The sequence below is a fragment of the Salvia hispanica genome, chromosome 6 (assembly GCF_023119035.1).
Source record: "Salvia hispanica cultivar TCC Black 2014 chromosome 6, UniMelb_Shisp_WGS_1.0, whole genome shotgun sequence".
NCBI classification, from domain to species: domain Eukaryota; kingdom Viridiplantae; phylum Streptophyta; class Magnoliopsida; order Lamiales; family Lamiaceae; genus Salvia; species Salvia hispanica.
The window spans coordinates 44,603,629-44,611,503 of NC_062970.1; the positions used below are offsets into that span (position 1 = coordinate 44,603,629).

Genomic DNA, 7,875 nt, shown 5'->3' on the forward strand with positions numbered 1-7,875 from the left:
TCTTATTACCTGTTTTAAAAAATGTAAAATTAAATGGGAGTTGTAAAATTATTGGACTGTGGGTCAAAGTTTTGCATGTTAGTTTTATTATGAAATATGATAGGAAGCGAGTTCCTACCGGCTTTAGCGAGCACACGAAATCGATGAATTTGCGAACAAGAAACAATAAAAACAACCCTAACGTGAGGCTAGGGTTTTAAGAGAACCAAGATGAGAAAAAGTGTGTTTATTACTTTAATTCTCAATGACTCGATCTAAGGGAATTCTATAATTTATAGAATTCCCCCTACTTGATTCGGACATACGATTCGGGAAAGAATCAAGAAGAAAACCCGAAAAGATTTGACTCTATCTTTAAAGGAAAATAGTTCTGCAAATAAGGAAATAAAATAAAAACAAATCAAAACAAATCAAGCATCAAACTATCGCTAGTGTGAGACGAAATCTCGATACTTCGCAGGTCGAGGAGCGTCTCTCCTTGGGCGATCCTTTCTCGGCTCTCTAATCTTTGTTCTTCCTCTCTTTGCTGGTTCGCCAACCACCTCCTGCTCCGAAGTGTCCAGCTGCATGGGCTCATGCAGCTCCCGCTCATCCTCCGGCGTGGCGTTGCTGATTGAGGTCGTATCAACTTCCCCTCTGTTAACGTTAACAGCCTTGTCCTCAAGGTGAAAATGTGGAAAATGAGCGCGAAGTAGCTCCTCGGAAACCCACGACGGTTGAGCATTCACATCTGACGCCCACCGTACCAGCCATTGAACCTGCGGCAACCTGTCGAGCAACACCACGCGCCTCTGAGACGCCTCCAATGGAATGTCCCGCGGTTGACTCTTCTTGAAAACCGGCGGCAACTCCAACCCCACAGATTGGTCCGGGATGTACCGTTTCAACAAGGAAACATGAAAAACATTGTGGATCTTGCTGTCGGCTGGAAGTTGTAAACGGTAAGCAACCTTCCCAATGCGCTCCAGAATCACATAAGGGCCATAGTACCGCCTAGCCAGCTTGTTAGAGAGCGGTCTGCCAACCGATTTCTGCCGATACGGTTGGAGCTTAAGGAGAACCGAGTCCCCTACCTTGAACTCAACATCCTTCCTCCTACGATTAGCAAACTCCGCCATAGACTGCTGCGACTGCCGAATACGTTGCTTTAAAGCATGTAAAGTCTCCTCTCGTTCGTGTAACAACTCCGCCACTTCCACGTTATGCGAGGGCCGCGCATATGTGTCAAATAAACTAGGCGGCTCCCTACCATACAGAGCTTGAAACAACGACATTCCAATGCTCGAGTTCACACTGCAGTTAAGAGCCAATTCAGCCCATGGAAGCAGCGCGAACCAGCGCTTTGGGCGGTCGTAGACGAACGCACGCAAATACTGCTCCAGAGTGCGGTTCGTCACCTCAGATTGGCCGTCCGTCTGTGGGTGATAAGCTGTCGTGAATTCCAACTTTGTACCACTGAGAGACAACAATTCATCCCAAAACTCGCTCATAAAAATCGAGTCGCGATCCGAAAGAAGCCTCTTCGGAAAACCGTGCAATTTCACCACCGTATCCACAAAAAGTCATGCCACTGTCGGCACATCGAACCCCGATTTCAAAGCACCAAAATGCGCATACTTCGAGAGACGATCAACGACCACCATAACGCCCGTATAACCGAACGAAGGGGGAAGCCCCACAATGAAATCCATGGATGCCGCCTCCCACACCATATTGGGAATCGGTAACGGCTGAATCAGACCGTTTGGTTTATCACGGACATACTTCGTCGCTTGACATGTAAAACAGGCGGCCACATAACGACGAACATCCCGGCGAAGACCTTGCCAATAAAATAGAGAAGCGACACGGGCGAAGGTCCGACGCTCCCCCGGATGGCCCGCTGCCGGTGCGTCGTGGCACTCCTCTAAAATTGCCCTGCAGGTCGCCGAGTGCCGGATGACAAACAAGCGACGTTTAAAATAAAGCAACCCATCATTGGCGGATACATGCTTAGGTCCCGTCCCAGCCGCCACCGCCGCATGCAACTCAATCAAATCCGGCAGCGAAGAATTTTCCGCCCGAACCACCTCCAAAAGTCGCGGGATCTCAGGACCAGGCCCCTCGACTTGGCGGGACAAAGCATCGGCCACCTTGTTAGCCGCACCAGCCTTGTACTCGATAGAGAACTTGAATCCCATAAGTTTCCATACGTAAAATTGTTGATCGGGAGTCTGAACAACTTGGGATAACAATTCCTTAAGGCTCCGCTGATCGCTCCTGTCACGACCGCACTTTGCTATGGATAGCAAAGCCGGGAAACCGTGACTAGGGGTGGGAAGTAAGAAGAGGGGAATAGAAAGGGGGTAAACAATGACCGAATATTCACTTAGAAATAAAGGGGAGACAGTTTCAAATTAATTTTTTTTCACAAGAACTTGAATGAAAATCTTAGTATTCAATAATTATTTATCGGAGTATAGAAGAACAATAAGCAGCGGAATGAATACGGTCACATGTATGGAGACATGCACCACTGAGAGCCTCTACTTAAAATAAAAAGGAAATCATCAACTTTGCTCAGCATTCTCCACCGTCACTGCTCAACCTGCACATTTAGAAATATATGCAGGGCTGAGTATAAAAATACTCAGTGAACACATTGCCGAAATATACATATATAAAATGAAAATATTGTCATGTCATCACAGTAACACTCGAGGGTTTTCACTTAAAAGGCCCGAGCTTACTAAATTCTTTGTGAGCTAAAGTTCGACTGATCAGTCTAAGTTCTTTCTATACTTTTGCCATATCTGAACACCAAGTGCCGTGGAGATGGTGCTCTCCCACGGTCACTTACATCTTTCTCCAGCCGAGGAGGTGGCCACCTCCCAACGGCCTCCATAACTTTACTTGTGACCCGTGGAAGGTGGCCACCTTCCTCGGCCACTTGTGTACACTAATCCGAGTGGGGACACCACCCTCACTTGGACCCGAATTCGATTCTTACGTTCCAACCAAACAGATAGGCATAAAACATTCATTTATGGCAAGACAACATCATTTACATAAACAACAAACATAGATTCACATTTTCATATTTTCATCCACATTAGTATGTAGGATAGAAAAGTTCACCTCGCTCGTTTAATTTCCTTAACTTGATTTTCTTGTTCCGACCTTAACTTGCGGAGATAACCTTTTTGAAAACATCACAATATAAAATAAAATACTAATCAAACTTCAAGAAATTCTTAAACTTTACTAGGAATGCATGCCTCCTAGGTAACCCCTTTCACTATTTCACTTATCTTTAAGGAGTTTCTAAAACTCATTTTATTTGATGTGCCTGACTGTTCTCGGGCTTTGACTAAATTGGATCTATGTAACTTTTACTTTGAGGTTTTATTTTTAAGCAAAACTCTAAAATAAATCGAAAGATCAATTATTCTTGCTTAGTTACACGGAACCATATATGAAAATTAATAGAATCTAAATTTTAATTTAGACATAAAATTCATTATTATATTCTCTCTCAAACGATCCCATTTTCGAAACGGGGCCAAGACTCTCTCGCATTTTCAGTCCGCAATGACTAAATCTCGGAATTGGGCCTCTTCATTTATTTACTGCAGCCTCAAATATTCAAATTAGAGTTGGGCTCAAATTATTTACTCCACTCCTTAGTCCAAACAAAATAAAATGCTAGCCCAAACCATTAAATTCATTAGTCCAATTTATGAACCCACTACTAGTACTACCTAGAAGCTTCTCCTCTCCCCCTCATTCCATCGTGACTAACAAGAAGAGAAATGAGCTCTCTCCCCTTCCTCTGCAGACTGTCGGCCAGCCTCCCTCCGGCGCCGCCGCCCCTTCTCCTCCTCGTCTCTCTCTTCCCTTTTCTCTCTCTCACATCCGCCGCCGCTGCTGTCTCCTCGGCGGAAATCGCCACTGCAGCTAGAGAGGGTGGTCGCCGTTCAGCCGCTGCTGCTGTCCGCCTTCACTGCTGTTCAGTTATCGTCCGGACAACCCCGATTCATTGTTCGATAGCTGCAAGGCGACACCGTGGCCCCCGATTTCAAACGGAACAGCCCCGAAACCAACCCGAACATCCCCGATTTACCCCAAAAGATAAGTTCTTTTACAGTTATGTTCTTTCGTTTCAGTTTTAAATTCGCAGCAAGCAAGGGGGTTTCAGTTGTGATGTTCGATCGGTGTTGATTGTTTTAATTTGGTTTCGAGTTCCGATTACTTTTGTATGATGAGCATGCTTGTGAAATTGATGAATTGAAAAGAGGGCAAAAGTTTATACCTTTGTGTAAGTTTTGGTCTCTCCAGAGGACGGCGTAAATTTGGTTTAACGTGAGAGCTTGGTAGATGAGTTTGTGAATACAAAATTTCCTTGAAAATGAAACGAGGGTGAGAGGAAACTGTTCTTGCTCGAAATTTATTGGGAGTTTGTGTGAGATTTCAGGCGGTGGAGGGGGATTTGGATGCTTCGGGGAAAGACGCGTGGAGTGGGAGCTGGCAATATGCAAGAGAGAGAAGATGAGTTGGGCTCCTCCATGGACTCCAATTTTTTTTTGAAGTGGGTTGGGATTTAATTTATAGGCCCACATATGTACACCATTTTATTTCTTGTATTCCCTTTCGTAGTTTTTAGAGATATATACCGGTAGTTAGACTTTTTTAAAAAAAATATTTTGTTCTATTAGTGTGACCATGTTCCTCACTTGTGTATAACATTCATTTACTAGAACTATAATAACTTATATTAGTCTTTAGTTCTTTTGAAATTTTCGGCTAAACATTCGATGACATTTCGAGAATTAAAAAAAATTATATTCTACCCACCTTAACAAGACGATAAAAGTTGGGATGTTATATTCTACCCACCTTAACAAAAATTTCGTCCCGAAATTTGATGTACTCCTTATGTGAGTAACTCCGGTAGTACAAACAGATAATGTTGTTCTTCTCGTTTCTTCGGTGATTTTATGAGCTCTAATAAATCGTGGCTTTGACGTACCTTGAACAAATACCTTATCTTCTATTTTATTTTTCAACTCAGATCAGCACGCATCAGCTTAAGATTTGGCCCTTCCTTGATCCTAACACGTATTCTCTATATGATATCAACATTTCATTTATCGCGTTTTTTTGTTGACATTTATCTTTTAGCAACTTCGTGTCAAGCCCTCATTGGTAGATTGTACGAATAAGGTTTTCAAGAAGCGTGGAAACTATATACAGTTGGACTCGTCGCGTCCACTCAAGATACAAAGAGAAGAAAAGCTGCAAAGGTCTTAACTATACTCTCAAAGTTTGAGAATTCTCTTATTAGGAGATTCCTAGATGGAAGAAGCTATATATATAAAAATGAGGATATAACCGATGTAGATTTCCATAGTTGGTGCCAACAATATAATATCCAGGATCAGTTAAATTGAAGAGTTCTAAGTATCATTCGATGACGTCTTTAACATTGCGACCAAATGATTAGTCGCAAGTGGATATGAAAAGCAAGCAATTTCTCAGAAGTGGTGATAGACCTTAGTCAACCATCTCGTGACACGAAGCCACATCAGTAATTTATCAAGGTTTATAGGCAATTTAAGGAGACAAACTCATAATGATGAAAACTCGAGTAAACTAATTAAGAGAGGAAACACGCTGTTAGATTTAAACTTGGAGCTGCAGAAAAAGCTCGAAGCATGAGAGAATAATTATAGAGGAATTGAGAAGGGGGACTACTCATACAATAAAAGAGTTTGCCACTCAATCCGTGTTTAAAAATACAAACAGGTGAATTAAAGGCCTTGAAAGAATATATCAAGCTTGAAATAGAACAATCATCTTAGACATATGATTATTCCGAAGGCCATAATTTATGTAGGACTTGGGATAGAGTATGGAAGTAGGAATTCGTAGAGTCATAATATTGCTTTCATTCCGAATGAATCAAGGGGAAACTGTAACCAATCAGGGGTGTACAAAATATGAGGGTACGTTCATTTTATTTAAATGTATCACGACTTGATATCAAATATAAAGAAAATAGTGGTGACGCCTTATAGACATGAGTAATTCAAGGTCTGAATCAAACAAGGACGTATTATATATGCACCAAGTCAAGATGATACCCGGGAAAAAAAAGAAAAGAAAAATTCGGGCAAAAGTGTGAATAGTTGATCACAAGTTTTTTAGGGAGGGAGCAAATAACGCCCTCACCTTGAAGAAAAATTATGTGTGCCGGACAACAATGAGCTAAGAAATAAAATCATGAGTAAGGCACACTATAACCCTCACACCACCCACCTTGGAAATAAGAAGATATAACAATGACATGAAAAATATCTGGTGGGATAGTACGAAAAGGAACATCTCTACATTCTTAGAAAAGGTATAATAAATGACTACTTGACATGTTTGCCCCAAACTCAAACAAAACATTTTTTTTTTCTTTAAATTTTTTTTTTTGTAATTCTTGACCATCATATCAGATCGAGATTCGAGGCTCACCTCAAGACTATGAAAAAGCTTTCAGAAGGGACATGACACTAAACTAAATTTTAGCACGACTTTTCACTCATAAATAGATGAGCAATCGAATATAATACTTTAAATCTTGGAGGATAAGCTAAGAGCAGTCGAGCATGATAGAGGGAATAGTTGGGAATCTATCTTGCCCCTAATAAAATAATTCATATACAATGATACTAACCATACGGTCATTAATATGGCACTGTACGAGAGACTACATGGGAAAAAATGCAGATCACCACTTTGCCGGATGAAGGTAAAAACTATTGACTAAAATCGTTTGCGTAATCTACAAGGGCAATCACCATCTTTCGTCTCCTTTGTGCATAATAAAGAAGATATTGGGAACTAGTTCGTTTCACAACTATGTCCAACGACCATAGTTGAAAATCATGCCTCAATAGTGTTCGACACATAGTGTTCGACACGTCATAACGATCATTCTTGAAACGCGTTATTTTTTTTCTTTTTATTACGCAAGACTAAATTTTTTAACTAGATTGAAATCATATTCATTGAACATGCACACCGTTCAATTGAATCGAAGATACTATCTTTTGTTATGACTAAATTGCCACCAAGGATTGTGGTTAACACAGATTATTCACTTTTGGTTGGACATTGAAAAGGGGTATCTAGTTCCTGAAATTTCTAGCAATATCCTTCGTTCGCAACTCAAACGTTCTTATTTATTTTTATTTTTTGTACTTTTTTACTAACTTTCTTTCTGATTACTTACCTTTTTTCTCTTCACCGTTCAGGAAAGCGAGAAATGTTTATAATTGTTCGTCTATGTTCTAGTCCATACTATATTCTTAGAAGGCACGCATAGCTTAAAATTTTTAGTTCTTGGAAATACCTTACATGCAATGTGATTCATAAATTTACTCGAAAAGACACATTCTTTCAGAAATCCTTTAACTTTTCTCAATCGAGAAAAATATTTCCCTTTTTCGTAATAATTTGCACAGAAATACATCCCTTCCATTTGCACCTTCACTACATCTACTTAAAATAAAATGTTACTTCCTTTTCATCATTTAAAGGCTCTACTCGATAAAAATGTATCAACTATTTCCTCAAAGCCTTTACTTGATAAAGAAACATCATCTCGTTTCACAAAATTTCCTAACTCTTTCTTGATGGTAACAAATTACTCTTTTCTTTATAACTCACACTTTCAACTTTTTCTTCCGAGTATCTACTCGATAGAACTCAATCTTTTTCAAAAGTCTTGTTTTTTTTTTTCCTTTTAATTGCTTGAAACAACAACCTGATAAGACTCATCATCTCTTTCTCTAAAATCTCATATTTTCATAACGGACCCGTTCATTTGATCATCGGTCCCAGCAA

General features: G+C 40.4%; 1 long non-coding RNA gene across 1 annotated transcript; it reads right to left on the minus strand.

Annotated features, from left to right (window-relative positions):
- Positions 1–2,417: 2,417 nt before the first annotated feature.
- Positions 2,418–4,729, minus strand: LOC125194234. The gene is made up of 3 exons (XR_007171735.1): positions 4,292–4,729; positions 3,118–3,178; positions 2,418–2,587 (listed from the first exon to the last, which is right to left on the minus strand). It is a non-coding gene; the product is annotated as an uncharacterized LOC125194234 (long non-coding RNA).
- Positions 4,730–7,875: the final 3,146 nt, after the last annotated feature.